This window comes from Lepisosteus oculatus, chromosome 7 (assembly GCF_040954835.1).
Source record: "Lepisosteus oculatus isolate fLepOcu1 chromosome 7, fLepOcu1.hap2, whole genome shotgun sequence".
Lineage (NCBI taxonomy): Eukaryota > Metazoa > Chordata > Actinopteri > Semionotiformes > Lepisosteidae > Lepisosteus > Lepisosteus oculatus.
Window position 1 is genome coordinate 15,129,663 of NC_090702.1, and position 17,982 is coordinate 15,147,644.

Consider the following 17,982-nt stretch of genomic DNA (forward strand, 5'->3'; position numbering starts at 1 on the left):
TTTCTAATGACAGACTACTCCTCAAAAAATAAAATTGTAGCACAGTTCATACATTTTGTATGGCTTAACAAGATTGTTGAGTGTTTTAAAGCTAATAAATTGATGCCCTGAGTTATATTTTCCACTCAAATGAGTGGAAGGTTTCATTGATTCTATGGAGACAATCTGAGCCCCTAACCCTAACCTCCCAAACCCTTAGCTAGGGTTAGGGTTAGGATAATAAGAAAAGATAGAGGATGTTTGTTGGCATGGTTGTGTTCTAGGACAGAAAGGATTTTTAGGAAAAGTGATATTTCAATGTTATCTTCACCTTTTTTTTCTTGCCTATATGGCTCTATGTAGTGCTTTGCCCTGAATGGGAATGATGACTTAAATATCCAAAAAGCAAAAGTTTGAAAGAAAGGGCTTTGGCTTTTCAAAGTATTGCAATTGGCATTAATTGCACTGGCATTTTAACAGTTACAGCTAATATGTATTGGTTATTGCTGACACTTAACCTATTTAACCCTGAAACAATGCTCATCGAGAACACCATTCGGCACGCAATTTCTAATGACAGACTACTGCTCAAAAAATAAAATTGTAGCACAGTTCATACATTTTCTGTGGCTTAACAAGATTGTTGAGTGTTTTAAAGCTAATATATTGATGCCCTGAGTTATATTTTCCACTCAAATGAGTGGAAGGTTTCATTGATTCTATGGAGACAATCTGAGCCCCTAACCCTAACCTCCCAAACCCTTATCTAGGGTTAGGGTTAGGATAATAAGAAAAGATAGAGGATGTTTGATGGCATGGTTGTGTTCTAGGACAGAAAGGATTTATAGGAAAAGTGATATTTCAATGTTATCTTCACCTTTTTTTTCTTGCCTATATGGCTCTATGCACTGCTTTGCCCTGAATGGGAATGATGACTTAAATATCCAGAAAGCAAAAGTTTGAAAGAAAGGGCTTTGGCTTTTCAAAGTCTTGCATTTGGCATTAATTGCACTGGCATTTTAACAGTTACATTTAATATGTATTGGTTATTCCTGACACTTAACCTATTTAACCTTGAAACAATGCTCATCGAGAACACCATTCGGAACGCAATTTCTAATGACAGACTACTCCTCAAAAAATAAAATTGTAGCACAGTTCATACATTTTCTTTGGCTTAACAAGATTTTTGAGTGTTTTAAAGCTAATATATTGATGCCCTGAGTTATATTTTCCACTCAAATGAGTGGAAGGTTTCATTGATTCTATGGAGACAATTTGAGCCCCTAACCCTAACCTCCCAAACCCTTAGCTAGGGTTAGGGTTAGGATAATAAGAAAAGATAGAGGATGTTTGATGGCATGGTTGTGTTCTAGGACAGAAAGGATTTATAGGAAAAGTGATATTTCAATGTTATCTTCACCTTTTTTTTCTTGCCTATATGGCTCTATGCACTGCTTTACCCTGAATGGGAATGATGACTTAAATATTCAAAAAGCAAACGTTTGAAAGAAAGGGCTTTGGCTTTTCAAAGTTTTGCATTTGGCATTAATTGCACTGGCATTTTAACAGTTACATTTAATATGTATTGGTTATTCCTGACACTTAACCTATTTAACCCTTAATCAATGCTCATCGAGAACACCATTCGGCACGCAATTTCTAATGACAGACTACTCCTCAAGAAATAAAATTGTAGCACAGTTCATACATTTTCTGTGGCTTAACAAGATTGTTGAGTGTTTTAAAGCTAATATATTGATGCCCTGAGTTATATTTTCCACTCAAATGAGTGGAAGGTTTCATTGATTTTATGGAGACAATCTGAGCCCCTAACCCTAACCTCCCAAACCCTTAGCTAGGGTTAGGGTTAGGATAATAAGAAAACATAGAGGATGTTTGATGGCATGGTTGTGTTCTAGGACAGAAAGGATTGTTAGGAAAAGTGATATTTCAATGTTATCTTCACCTTTTTCTTCTTGCCTATATGGCTCTATGCACTGCTTTGCCCTGAATGGGAATGATGACTTAAATATTCAAAAAGCAAACGTTTGAAAGAAAGGGCTTTGGCTTTTCAAAGTTTTGCATTTGGCATTAATTGCACTGGCATTTTAACAGTTACATTTAATATGTATTGGTTATTCCTGACACTTAACCTATTTAACCCTTAATCAATGCTCATCGAGAACACCATTCGGCACGCAATTTCTAATGACAGACTACTCCTCAAGAAATAAAATTGTAGCACAGTTCATACATTTTCTTTGGCTTAACAAGATTGTTGAGTGTTTTAAAGCTAATATATTGATGCCCTGAGTTATATTTTCCACTCAAATGAGTGGAAGGTTTCATTGATTCTATGGAGACAATCTGAGCCCCTAACCCTAACCTCCCAAGCCCTTAGCTAGGGTTAGGGTTAGGATAATAAGAAAAGATAGAGGATGTTTGATGGCATGGTTGTTTTCTAGGACAGAAAGGATTGTTAGCAAAAGTGATATTTCAATGTTATCTTCACCTTTTTTTTCTTGCCTATATGGCTCTATGCACTGCTTTGCCCTGAATGGGAATGATGACTTAAATATCCAAAAAGCAAAAGTTTGAAAGAAAGGGCTTTGGCTTTTCAAAGTTTTGCATTTGGCATTAATTGCACTGGCATTTTAACAGTTACAGCTAATATGTATTGGTTATTCCTGACACTTAACCTATTTAACCCTTAATCAATGCTCATCGAGAACACCATTCGGCACGCAATTTCTAATGACAGACTACTCCTCAAGAAATAAAATTGTAGCACAGTTCATACATTTTCTATGGCTTAACAAGATTGTTGAGTGTTTTAAAGCTAATATATTGATGCCCTGAGTTATATTTTCCACTCAAATGAGTGGAAGGTTTCATTGATTCTATGGAGACAATCTGAGCCCCTAACCCTAACATCCCAAACCCTTAGCTAGGGTTAGGGTTAGGATAATAAGAAAAGATAGAGGATGTTTGATGGCATGGTTGTTTTCTAGGACAGAAAGGATTGTTAGCAAAAGTGATATTTCAATGTTATCTTCACCTTTTTTTCTTGCCTATATGGCTCTATGCACTGCTTTGCCCTGAATGGGAATGATGACTTAAATATCCAAAAAGCAAAAGTTTGAAAGAAAGGGCTTTGGCTTTTCAAAGTTTTGCATTTGGCATTAATTGCACTGGCATTTTAACAGTTACAGCTAATATGTATTGGTTATTCCTGACACTTAACCTATTTAACCCTAAAACAATGCTCATCGAGAACACCATTCGGCACGCAATTTCTAATTACAGACTACTCCTCAAAAAATAAAATTGTAGCACAGTTCATACATTTTCTGTGGCTTAACAAGATTGTTGAGTGTTTTAAAGCTAATATATTGATGCCCTGAGTTATATTTTCCACTCAAATGAGTGGAAGGTTTCATTGATTCTATGGAGACAATCTGAGCCCCTAACCCTAACCTCCCAAACCCTTAGCTAGGGTTAGGGTTAGGATAATAAGAAAACATAGAGGATGTTTGATGGCATGGTTGTGTTCTAGGACAGAAAGGATTGTTAGGAAAAGTGATATTTCAATGTTATCTTCACCTTTTTTTTCTTGCCTATATGGCTCTATGCACTGCTTTGCCCTGAATGGGAATGATGACTTAAATATTCAAAAAGCAAACGTTTGAAAGAAAGGGCTTTGGCTTTTCAAAGTTTTGCATTTGGCATTAATTGCACTGGCATTTTAACAGTTACATTTAATATGTATTGGTTATTCCTGACACTTAACCTATTTAACCTTGAAACAATGCTCATCGAGAACACCATTCGGAACGCAATTTCTAATGACAGACTACTCCTCAAAAAATAAAATTGTAGCACAGTTCATACATTTTCTTTGGCTTAACAAGATTGTTGAGTGTTTTAAAGCTAATATATTGATGCCCTGAGTTATATTTTCCACTCAAATGAGTGGAAGGTTTCATTGATTCTATGGAGACAATCTGAGCCCCTAACCCTAACCTCCCAAACCCTTAGCTAGGGTTAGGGTTAGGATAATAAGAAAAGATAGAGGATGTTTGATGGCATGGTTGTGTTCTAGGACAGAAAGGATTTATAGGAAAAGTGATATTTCAATGTTATCTTCACCTTTTTTTTCTTGCCTATATGGCTCTATGCACTGCTTTGCCCTGAATGGGAATGATGACTTAAATATCCAAAAAGCAAAAGTTTGAAAGAAAGGGCTTTGGCTTTTCAAAGTTTTGCATTTGGCATTAATTGCACTGGCATTTTAACAGTTACAGCTAATATGTATTGGTTATTCCTGACACTTAACCTATTTAACCCTAAAACAATGCTCATCGAGAACACCATTCGGCACGCAATTCCTAATTACAGACTACTCCTCAAAAAATAAAATTGTAGCACAGTTCATACATTTTCTGTGGCTTAACAAGATTGTTGAGTGTTTTAAAGCTAATATATTGATGCCCTGAGTTATATTTTCCACTCAAATGAGTGGAAGGTTTCATTGATTTTATGGAGACAATCTGAGCCCCTAACCCTAACCTCCCAAACCCTTAGCTAGGGTTAGGGTTAGGATAATAAGAAAACATAGAGGATGTTTGATGGCATGGTTGTGTTCTAGGACAGAAAGGATTGTTAGGAAAAGTGATATTTCAATGTTATCTTCACCTTTTTTTTCTTGCCTATATGGCTCTATGCACTGCTTTGCCCTGAATGGGAATGATGACTTAAATATTCAAAAAGCAAACGTTTGAAAGAAAGGGCTTTGGCTTTTCAAAGTTTTGCATTTGGCATTAATTGCACTGGCATTTTAACAGTTACATTTAATATGTATTGGTTATTCCTGACACTTAACCTATTTAACCTTGAAACAATGCTCATCGAGAACACCATTCGGAAAGCAATTTCTAATGACAGACTACTCCTCAAAAAATAAAATTGTAGCACAGTTCATACATTTTCTTTGGCTTAACAAGATTGTTGAGTGTTTTAAAGCTAATATATTGATGCCCTGAGTCATATTTTCCACTCAAATTAGTGGAAGGTTTCATTGATTCTATGGAGACAATCTGAGCCCCTAACCCTAACCTCCCAAACCCTTAGCTAGGGTTAGGGTTAGGATAATAAGAAAACATAGAGGATGTATGATGGCATGGTTGTGTTCTAGGACAGAAAGGATTTATAGGAAAAGTGATATTTCAATGTTATCTTCACCTTTTTTTCTTGCCTATATGGCTCTATGCACTGCTTTGCCCTGAATGGGAATGATGACTTAAATATCCAAAAAGCAAAAGTTTGAAAGAAAGGGCTTTGGCTTTTCAAAGTATTGCACTTGGCATTAATTGCACTGGCATTTTAAAAGTTACAGCTAATATGTATTGGTTATTGCTGACACTTAACCTATTTAACCCTGAAACAATGCTCATCGAGAACACCATTCGGCACGCAATTTCTAATGACAGACTACTCCTCAAAAAATAAAATTGTAGCACAGTTCATACATTTTCTTTGGCTTAACAAGATTGTTGAGTGTTTTAAAGCTAATATATTGATGCCCTGAGTTATATTTTCCACTCAAATGAGTGGAAGGTTTCATTGATTCTATGGAGACAATCTGAGCCCCTAACCCTAACCTCCCAAACCCTTAGCTAGGGTTAGGGTTAGGATAATAAGAAAACATAGAGGATGTTTGATGGCATGGTTGTGTTCTAGGACAGAAAGGATTTATAGGAAAAGTGATATTTCAATGTTATCTTCACCTTTTTTTTCTTGCCTATATGGCTCTATGCACTGCTTTGCCCTGAATAGGAATGATGACTTAAATATCCAAATAGCAAAAGTTTGAAAGAAAAGGCTTTGGCTTTTCAAAGTTTTGCACTTGGCATTAATTGCACTGGCATTTTAACAGTTACAGCTAATATGTAATTGTTATTCCTGACCCCTAACTTATTTAACCATGAAAAAATGCTCATCGAGAACACCATTCGGCACGTAATTTCTAATGACAGACTACTCCTCAAAAAATAAAATTGTAGCACAGTTCATACATTTTGTATGGCTTAACAAGATTGTTGAGTGTTTTAAAGCTAATAAATTGATGCCCTGAGTTATATTTTCCACTCAAATGAGTGGAAGGTTTCATTGATTCTATGGAGACAATCTGAGCCCCTAACCCTAACCTCCCAAACCCTTAGCTAGGGTTAGGGTTAGGATAATAAGAAAAGATAGAGGATGTTTGTTGGCATGGTTGTGTTCTAGGACAGAAAGGATTTTTAGGAAAAGTGATATTTCAATGTTATCTTCACCTTTTTTTTCTTGCCTATATGGCTCTATGTAGTGCTTTGCCCTGAATGGGAATGATGACTTAAATATCCAAAAAGCAAAAGTTTGAAAGAAAGGGCTTTGGCTTTTCAAAGTATTGCAATTGGCATTAATTGCACTGGCATTTTAACAGTTACAGCTAATATGTATTGGTTATTGCTGACACTTAACCTATTTAACCCTGAAACAATGCTCATCGAGAACACCATTCGGCACGCAATTTCTAATGACAGACTACTGCTCAAAAAATAAAATTGTAGCACAGTTCATACATTTTCTGTGGCTTAACAAGATTGTTGAGTGTTTTAAAGCTAATATATTGATGCCCTGAGTTATATTTTCCACTCAAATGAGTGGAAGGTTTCATTGATTCTATGGAGACAATCTGAGCCCCTAACCCTAACCTCCCAAACCCTTAGCTAGGGTTAGGGTTAGGATAATAAGAAAAGATAGAGGATGTTTGATGGCATGGTTGTGTTCTAGGACAGAAAGGATTGTTAGGAAAAGTGATATTTCAATGTTATCTTCACCTTTTTTTTCTTGCCTATATGGCTCTATGCACTGCTTTGCCCTGAATGGGAATGATGACTTAAATATCTAAAAAGCAAAAGTTTGAAAGAAAGGGCTTTGGCTTTTCAAAGTTTTACATTTGGCATTAATTGCACTGGCATTTTAACAGTTACATTTAATATGTATTGGTTATTCCTGACACTTAACCTATTTAACCTTGAAACAATGCTCATCGAGAACACCATTCGGCACGCAATTTCTAATGAAAGACTACTCCTCAAAAAATAAATTGTAGCACAGTTCATACATTTTCTGTGGCTTAACAAGATTGTTGAGTGTTTTCAACCTAATATATTGATGCCCTGAGTTATATTTTCCACTCAAATGAGTGGAAGGTTTCATTGATTCTATGGAGACAATCTGAGCCCCTAACCCTAACCTCCCAAACCCTTAGCTAGGGTTAGGGTTAGGATAATAAGAAAACATAGAGGATGTATGATGGCATGGTTGTGTTCTAGGACAGAAAGGATTTATAGGAAAAGTGATATTTCAATGTTATCTTCACCTTTTTTTTCTTGCCTATATGGCTCTATGCACTGCTTTGCCCTGAATGGGAATGATGACTTAAATATCCAAAAAGCAAAAGTTTGAAAGAAAGGGCTTTGGCTTTTCAAAGTATTGCACTTGGCATTAATTGCACTGGCAATTTTAACAGTTACAGCTAATATGTATTGGTTATTGCTGACACTTAACCTATTTAACCTTGAAACAATGCTCATCGAGAACACCATTCGGCACGCAATTTCTAATGACAGACTACTCCTCAAGAAATAAAATTGTAGCACAGTTCATACATTTTCTATGGCTTAACAAGATTGTTGAGTGTTTTAAAGCTAATATATTGATGCCCTGAGTTATACTTTCCACTCAAATGAGTGGAAGGTTTCATTGATTCTATGGAGACAATCTGAGCCCCTAACCCTAACCTCCCAAACCCTTAGCTAGGGTTAGGGTTAGGATAATAAGAAAACATAGATGTTTGATGGCATGGTTGTGTTCTAGGACAGAAAGGATTTATAGGAAAAGTGATATTTCAATGTTATCTTCACTTTTTTTTCTTGCCTATATGGCTCTATGCACTGCTTTGCCCTGAATGGGAATGATGACTTAAATATCTAAAAAGCAAAAGTTTGAAAGAAAGGGCTTTGGCATTTCAAAGTTTTGCATTTGGCATTAATTGCACTGGCATTTTAACAGTTACATTTAATATGTATTGGTTATTCCTGACACTTAACCTATTTAACCCTGAAACAATGCTCATCGAGAACACCATTCGGCACGCAATTTCTAATGACAGACTACTCCTCAAAAAATAAAATTGTAGCACATACATTTTCTGTGGCTTAACAAGATTGTTGAGTGTTTTAAAGCTAATATATTGATGCCCTGAGTTATATTTTCCACTCAAATGAGTGGAAGGTTTCATTGATTCTATGGAGACAATCTGAGCCCCTAACCCTAACCTCCCAAACCCTTATCTAGGGTTAGGGTTAGGATAATAAGAAAAGATAGAGGATGTTTGATGGCATGGTTGTGTTCTAGGACAGAAAGGATTTTTAGGAAAAGTGATATTTCTATGTTATCTTCACCTTTTTTTTCTTGCCTATATGGCTCTATGCACTGCTTTGCCCTGAATGGGAATGATGACTTAAATATCCAAAAAGCAAAAGTTTGAAAGAAAGGGCTTTGGATTTTCAAAGTTTTGCATTTGGCATTAATTGCACTGAAATTCTAACAGTTACAGCTAATATGTATTGGTTATTCCTGACCTTTAACCTATTTAACCCTGAAACAATGCTCATCGAGAACACCATTCGGCACGCAATTTCTAATGACAGACTACTCCTCAAAAAATAAAATTGTAGCACAGTTCATACATTTTCTGTGGCTTAACAAGATTGTTGAGTGTTTTAAACTTAATATATTGATGCCCTGAGTTATATTTTCCACTCAAATGAGTGGAAGGTTTCATTGATTCTATGGAGACAATCTGAGCCCCTAACCCTAACCTCCCAAACCCTTAGCTAGGGTTAGGGTTAGGATAATAAGAAAACATAGAGGATGTTTGATGGCATGGTTGTGTTCTAGGACAGAAAGGATTGTTAGGAAAAGTGATATTTCAATGTTATCTTCACCTTTTTTTTCTTGCCTATATGGCTCTATGCACTGTTTTGCCCTGAATGGGAATGATGACTTAAATATCCAAAAAGCAAAAGTTTGAAAGAAAGGGCTTTGGCTTTTCAAAGTTTTGCATTTGGCATTAATTGCACTGGCATTTTAACAGTTACATTTAATATGTATTGGTTAGTCCTGACACTTAACCTATTTAACCCTGAAACAATGCTCATCGAGAACACCTTTCGGCACGCAATTTCTAATGACAGACTACTCCTCAAAAAATAAAATTGTAGCACAGTTCATACATTTTCTGTGGTTTAACAAGATTGTTGAGTGTTTTAAAGCTAATATATTGATGCCCTGAGTTATATTTTCCACTCAAATGAGTGGAAGGTTTCATTGATTCTATGGAGACAATCTGAGCCCCTAACCCTAACCTCCCAAACCCTTAGCTAGGGTTAGGGTTAGGATAATAAGAAAACATAGATGTTTGAGGCATGGTTGTGTTCTAGGACAGAAAGGATTTATAGGAAAAGTGATATTTCAATGTTATCTTCACCTTTTTTTTCTTGCCTATATGGCTCTATGCACTGCTTTGCCCTGAATGGGAATGATGACTTAAATATCCAAAAAGCAAAAGTTTGAAAGAAAGGGCTTTGGATTTTCAAAGTTTTGCATTTGGCATTAATTGCACTGAAATTCTAACAGTTACAGCTAATATGTATTGGTTATTCCTGACCCTTATCCTATTTAACCTTGAAACAATGCTCATCGAGAACACCATTCGGCACGCAATTTCTAACGACAGACTACTCCTCAAAAAATAAAATTGTAGCACAGTTCATACATTTTCTGTGGCTTAACAAGATTGTTGAGTGTTTTAAAGCTAATATATTGATGCCCTGAGTTATATTTTCCAGTCAAATGAGTGGAAGGTTTCATTGATTCTATGGAGACAATCTGAGCCCCTAACCCTAACCTCCCAAACCCTCTTCTAGGGTTAGGGTTAGGATAATAAGAAAAGATAGAGGATGTTTGATGGCATGGTTGTGTTCTAGGACAGAAAGGATTGTTAGGAAAAGTGATACAGTGCCTTGCGAAAGTATTCGGCCCCCTTGAACTTTTCAACCTTTTGCCACATTTCAGGCTTCAAACATAAAGGTATAAATTTTTTATTTTATGTGAAGAATCACCAACAAGTGGGACACAATTGTGAAGTGGAACGAAATCTATTGGATTTTTGAAATTTTTTTAACTAATAAAAAAATGAAAAGTGGGGCGTGAAAAATTATTCGGCCCCTTTACTTTCAGTGCAGCAAACTCACTCCAGAAGTTCAGCGAGGATCTCTGAATGATCCAATGTTGTCCTAAATGACTGATGGTGATAAATAGAATCCACCTGTGTGTAATCAAGTCTCTGTATAAATGCACCTGCTCTGTGATAGTCTCAAGGTTCTGTTGAAAGCGCAGAGAGCATCATGAAGACCAAGGAACACACCAGGCAGGTCCGTAATACTGTTGTGGAGAAGTTTAAAGCCGGATTTGGATACAAAAAGATTTCCCAAGCTTCAAACATCCCAAGGAGCACTGTGCAAGCGATCATCTTGAAATGGAAGGAGTATCAGACCACTGCAAATCTACCAAGACCTGGCCGTCCCTCTAAACTTTCAGCTCAGACAAGGAGAAGACTGATCAGAGATGCAGCCAAGAGGCCCATGATCACTCTGGATGAACTGCAGAGAACTACAGCTGAGGTGGGAGAGTCTGTCCATAGGACAACAATCAGTCTTACACTGCACAAATCTGGCCTTTATGGAAGAGTGGCAAGAAGAAAGCCATTTCTCAAAGATATCCATAAAAAGTCTCGTCTAAAGTTTGCCACAAGCCACCTGGGAGACACCCCAAACATGTGGAAGAAGGTGCTCTGGTCAGATGAAACCAAAATCGAACTTTTTGGCCACAATGCAAAACGATATGTTTGGCGTAAAAGCAACACAGCTCATCACCCTCAACACACCATCCCCACTGTCAAACATGGTGGTGGCAGCATCATGGTTTGGGCCTGCTTTTCTTCAGCAGGGACAGGGAAGATGGTTAAAATTGAGGGGAAGATGGATGCAGCCAAATACAGGACCATTCTGGATGAAAACCTGTTGGAGTCTGCAAAAGACCTGAAACTGGGACGGAGATTTATCTTCCAACAAGACAATGATCCCAAACATACAGCAAAATCTACAAAGGAATGGTTCACAAATAAACGTATCCAGGTGTTTGAATGGCCAAGTCAAAGTCCAGACCTGAATCCAATCGAGAATCTGTGGAAAGAGCTGAAAACTGCTGTTCACAAACGCTCTCCATCCAACCTCACTGAGCTCGAGCTGTTTTGCAAGGAAGAATGGGCAAGAAATTCAGTCTCTCGATGTGCAAAACTGATAGAGACATACCCCAAGCGACTTGCAGCTGTAATCGCAGCAAAAGGTGGCTCTACAAAGTATTAACGCAAGGGGGCCGAATAATTTTGCACGCCCCACTTTTCATTTTTTTATTAGTTAAAAAAGTTTCAAAAATCCAATAGATTTCGTTCCACTTCACAATTGTGTCCCACTTGTTGGTGATTCTTCACATAAAATAAAAAATTTATATCTTTATGTTTGAAGCCTGAAATGTGGCAAAAGGTTGAAAAGTTCAAGGGGGCCGAATACTTTCGCAAGGCACTGTATTTCAATGTTATCTTCACCTTTTTTTTCTTGCCTATATGGCTCTATGCACTGCTTTGCCCTGAATGGGAATGATGACTTAAATATCCAAAAAGCAAAAGTTTGAAAGAAAGGGCTTTGGATTTTCAAAGTTTTTCATTTGGCATTAATTGCACTGAAATTCTAACAGTTACAGCTAATATGTATTGGTTAATCCTGACACTTAACCTATTTAACCCTGAAACAATGCTCATCGAGAACACCATTCGGAACGCAATTTCTAATGACAGACTACTCCTCAAAAAATAAAATTGTAGCACAGTTCATACATTTTCTTTGGCTTAACAAGATTGTTGAGTGTTTTAAAGCTAATATATTGATGCCCTGAGTTATATTTTCCACTCAAATGAGTGGAAGGTTTCATTGATTCTATGGAGACCATCTGAGCCCCTAACCCTAACCTCCCAAACCCTTAGCTAGGGTTAGGGTTAGGATAATAAAAAAACATAGAGGATGTTTGATGGCATGGTTGTGTTCTAGGACAGAAAGGATTTTTAGGAAAAGTGATATTTCAATGTTATCTTCACCTTTTTTTTCTTGCCTATATGGCTCTATGCAGTGCTTTAACCTGAATGGGAATGATGACTTAAATATCCAAAAAGCAAAAGTTTGAAAGAAAGGGCTTTGGCTTTTCAAAGTATTGCACTTGGCATTAATTGCACTGGCATTTTAACAGTTACAGCTAATATGTATTGGTTATTCCTGACCCTTATCCTATTTAACCCTGAAACAATGCTCATCGAGAACACCATTCGGCACGCAATTTCTAATGACAGACTACTCCTCAAAAAATAAAATTGTAGCACAGTTCATACATTTTCTGTGACTTAACAAGATTGTTGAGTGTTTTAAACCTAATATATTGATGCCCTGAGTTATATTTTCCACTCAAATGAGTTGAAGGTTTCATTGATTCTATGGAGACAATCTGAGCCCCTAACCCTAACCTCCCAAACCCTTAGCTAGGGTTAGGGTTAGGATAATAAGAAAAGATAGAGGATGTTTGATGGCATGGTTGTGTTCTAGGACAGAAAGGATTGTTAGGAAAAGTGATATTTCAATGTTATCTTCACCTTTTTTTTCTTGCCTATATGGCTCTATGCACTGCTTTGCCCTGAATGGGAATGATGACTTAAATATCCAAAAAGCAAAAGTTTGAAAGAAAGGGCTTTGGCTTTTCAAAGTTTTGCATTTGGCATTAATTGCACTGGCATTTTAACAGTTACATTTAATATGTATTGGTTATTCCTGACACTTAACCTATTTAACCTTGAAACAATGCTCATCGAGAACACCATTCGGAACGCAATTTCTAATGACAGACTACTCCTCAAAAAATAAAATTGTAGCACAGTTCATACATTTTCTGTGGCTTAACAAGATTGTTGAGTGTTTTAAACCTAATATATTGATGCCCTGAGTTATACTTTCCACTCAAATGAGTGGAAGGTTTCATTGATTCTATGGAGACAATCTGAGCCCCTAACCCTAACCTCCCAAACCTTTAGCTAGGGTTAGGGTTAGGATAATAAGAAAAGATAGAGGATGTTTGATGGCATGGTTGTGTTCTAGGACAGAAAGGATTGTTAGGAAAAGTGATATTTCAATGTTATCTTCACCTTTTTTTTCTTGCCTATATGGCTCTATGCACTGCTTTGCCCTGAATGGGAATGATGACTTAAATATCCAAAAAGCAAAAGTTTGAAAGAAAGGGATTTGGCTTTTCAAAGTTTTGCATTTGGCATTAATTGCACTGGCATTTTAACAGTTACAGCTAATATGTATTGGTTATTCCTGACCCTTAACCTATTTAACCCTGAAACAATGCTCATCGAGAACACCATTCGGCACGCAATTTCTAATGACAGACTTCTCCTCAAAAAATAAAATTGTAGCACAGTTCATACATTTTCTATGGCTTAACAAGATTGTTGAGTGTTTTAAACCTAATATATTGATGCCCTGAGTTATATTTTCCACTCAAATGAGTTGAAGGTTTCATTGATTCTATGGAGACAATCTGAGCCCCTAACCCTTACCTCCCAAACCCTTAGCTAGGGTTAGGGTTAGGATAACAAGAAAAGATAGAGGATGTTTGATGGCATGGTTGTGTTCTAGGACAGAAAGGATTGTTAGGAAAAGTGATATTTCAATGTTATCTTCACCTTTTTTTTCTTGCCTATATGGCTCTATGCACTGCTTTGCCCTGAATGGGAATGATGACTTAAATATCCAAAAAGCAAAAGTTTGAAAGAAAGGGCTTTGGCTTTTCAAAGTTTTGCATTTGGCATTAATTGCACTGGCATTTTAACAGTTACATTTAATATGTATTGATTATTCCTGACACTTAACCTATTTAACCTTGAAACAATGCTCATCGAGAACACCATTCGGAACGCAATTTCTAATGACAGACTACTCCTCAAAAAATAAAATTGTAGCACAGTTCATACATTTTCTGTGGCTTAACAAGATTGTTGAGTGTTTTAAACCTAATATATTGATGCCCTGAGTTATACTTTCCACTCAAATGAGTGGAAGGTTTCATTGATTCTATGGAGACAATCTGAGCCCCTAACCCTAACCTCCCAAACCCTTAGCTAGGGTTAGGGTTAGGATAATAAGAAAAGATAGAGGATGTTTGATGGCATGGTTGTGTTCTAGGACAGAAAGGATTGTTAGCAAAAGTGATATTTCAATGTTATCTTCACCTTTTTTTTCTTGCCTATATGGCTCTATGCACTGCTTTGCCCTGAATGGGAATGATGAATTAAATATCCAAAAAGCAAAAGTTTGAAAGAAAGGGCTTTGGCTTTTCAAAGTTTTGCATTTGGCATTAATTGCACTGGCATTTTAACAGTTACAGCTAATATGTATTGGTTATTCCTGACACTTAACCTATTTAACCCTGAAACAATGCTCATCGAGAACACCATTCGGCACGCAATTTCTAATGACAGACTACTCCTCAAAAAATAAAATTGTAGCACAGTTCATACATTTTCTTTGGTTTAACAAGATTGTTGAGTGTTTTAAAGCTAATATATTGATGCCCTGAGTTATATTTTCCACTCAAATGAGTGGAAGGTTTCATTGATTCTATGGAGACAATCTGAGCCCCTAACCCTAACCTCCCAAACCCTTAGCTAGGGTTAGGGTTAGGATAATAAGAAAACATAGAGGATGTTTGATGGCATGGTTGTGTTCTAGGACAGAAAGGATTTTTAGGAAAAGTGATATTTCTATGTTATCTTCACCTTTTTTTTCTTGCCTATATGGCTCTATGCACTGCTTTGCCCTGAATGGGAATGATGACTTAAATATCCAAAAAGCAAAAGTTTGAAAGAAAGGGCTTTGGCTTTTCAAAGTTTTGCATTTGGCATTAATTGCACTGGCATTTTAACAGTTACAGCTAATATGTATTGGTTATTCCTGACACTTAACCTATTTAACCCTGAAACAATGCTCATCGAGAACACCATTCGGCACGCAATTTCTAATGACAGACTACTCCTCAAAACATAAAATTGTAGCACAGTTCATACATTTTCTATGGCTTAACAAGATTGTTGAGTGTTTTAAACCTAATATATTGATGCCCTGAGTTATATTTTCCACTCAAATGAGTGGAAGGTTTCATTGATTCTATGGAGACAATCTGAGCCCCTAACCCTAACCTCCCAAACCCTTAGCTAGGGTTAGGGTTAGGATAATAAGAAATGATAGAGGATGTTTGATGGCATGGTTGTGTTCTAGGACAGAAAGGATTGTTAGGAAAAGTGATATTTCAATGTTATCTTCACCTTTTTTTTCTTGCCTATATGGCTCTATGCACTGCTTTGCCCTGAATGGGAATGATGACTTAAATATCCAAAAAGCAAAAGTTTGAAAGAAAGGGCTTTGGCTTTTCAAAGTATTGCACTTGGCATTAATTGCACTGGAATTTTTACAGTTACAGCTAATATGTATTGGTTATTGCTGACACTTAACCTATTTAACCCTGAAACAATGCTCATCGAGAACACCATTCGGCACGCAATTTCTAATGACAGACTACTCCTCAAAAAATAAAATTGTAACACAGTTCATACATTTTCTGTGGCTTAACAAGATTGTTGAGTGTTTTAAACCTAATATATTGATGCCCTGAGTTATATTTTCCACTCAAATGAGTGGAAGGTTTCATTGATTCTATGGAGACAATCTGAGCCCCTAACCCTAACCTCCCAAACCCTTAGCTAGGGTTAGGGTTTGGATAATAAGAAAACATAGAGGATGTTTGATGGCATGGTTGTGTTCTAGGACAGAAAGGATTGTTAGGAAAAGTGATATTTCAATGTTATCTTCACCTTTTTTTTCTTGCCTATATGGCTCTATGCACTGCTTTGCCCTGAATGGGAATGATGACTTAATATCCAAAAAGCAAAAGTTTGAAAGAAAGGGCTTTGGATTTTCAAAGTTTTGCATTTGGCATTAATTGCACTGAAATTCTAACAGTTACAGCTAATATGTATTGGTTATTCCTGACCCTTATCCTATTTAACCCTGAAACAATGCTCATCGAGAACACCATTTGGCACGCAATTTCTAATGACAGACTACTCCTCAAAAAATAAAATTGTAGCACAGTTCATACATTTTCTGTGGCTTAACAAGATTGTTGAGTGTTTTAAACCTAATATATTGATGCCCTGAGTTATATTTTCCACTCAAATGAGTGGAAGGTTTCATTGATTCTATGGAGACAATCTGAGCCCCTAACCCTAACCTCCCAAACCCTTAGCTAGGGTTAGGGTTAGGATAATAAGAAAACATAGATGTTTGATGGCATGGTTGTGTTCTAGGACAGAAAGGATTGTTAGGAAAAGTGATATTTCAATGTTATCTTCACCTTTTTTTTCTTGCCTATATGGCTCTATGCACTGCTTTGCCCTGAATGGGAATGATGACTTAAATAACCAAAAAGCAAAAGTTTGAAAGAAAGGGCTTTGGCTTTTCAAAGTTTTGCATTTGGCATTAATTGCACTGGCATTTTAACAGTTACAGCTAATATGTATTGGTTATTCCTGACACTTAACCTATTTAACCCTGAAACAATGCTCATCGAGAACACCATTTGGCACGCAATTTCTAATGACAGACTACTCCTCAAAAAATAAAATTGTAGCACAGTTCATACATTTTCTATGGCTTAACAAGATTGTTGAGTGTTTTAAACCTAATATATTGATGCCCTGAGTTATATTTTCCACTCAAATGAGTGGAAGGTTTCATTGATTCTATGGAGACAATCTGAGCCCCTAACCCTAACCTCCCAAACCCTTAGCTAGGGTTAGGGTTAGGATAATAAGAAAAGATAGAGGATGTTTGATGGCATGGTTGTGTTCTAGGACAGAAAGGATTGTTAGGAAAAGTGATATTTCAATGTTATCTTCACCTTTTTTTTCTTGCCTATATGGCTCTATGCACTGCTTTGCCCTGAATGGGAATGATGACTTAAATATCCAAAAAGCAAAAGTTTGAAAGAAAGGGCTTTGGCTTTTCAAAGTTTTGCATTTGGCATTAATTGCACTGAAATTCTAACAGTTACAGCTAATATGTATTGGTTATTCCTGACCCTTAACCTATTTAACCCTGAAACAATGCTCATCGAGAACACCATTCGGCACGCAATTTCTAATGACAGACTTCACCTCAAAAAATAAAATTGTAGCACAGTTCATACATTTTCTATGGCTTAACAAGATTGTTGAGTGTTTTAAAGCTAATATATTGATGCCCTGAGTTATATTTTCCACTCAAATGAGTGGAAGGTTTCATTGATTCTATGGAGACAATCTGAGCCCCTAACCCTAACCTCCCAAACCCTTAGCTAGGGTTAGGGTTAGGATAATAAGAAAAGATAGAGGATGTTTGATGGCATGGTTGTGTTCTAGGACAGAAAGGATTGTTAGGAAAAGTGATATTTCAATGTAATCTTCACCTTTTTTTTCTTGCCTATATGGCTCTATGCACTGCTTTGCCCTGAATGGGAATGATGACTTAAATATCCAAAAAGCAAAAGTTTGAAAGAAGGGGCTTTGGATTTTCAAAGTTTTGCATTTGGCATTAATTGCACTGAAATTCTAACAGTTACAGCTAATATGTATTGGTTATTCCTGACACTTAACCTATTTAACCCTGAAACAATGCTCATCGAGAACACCAT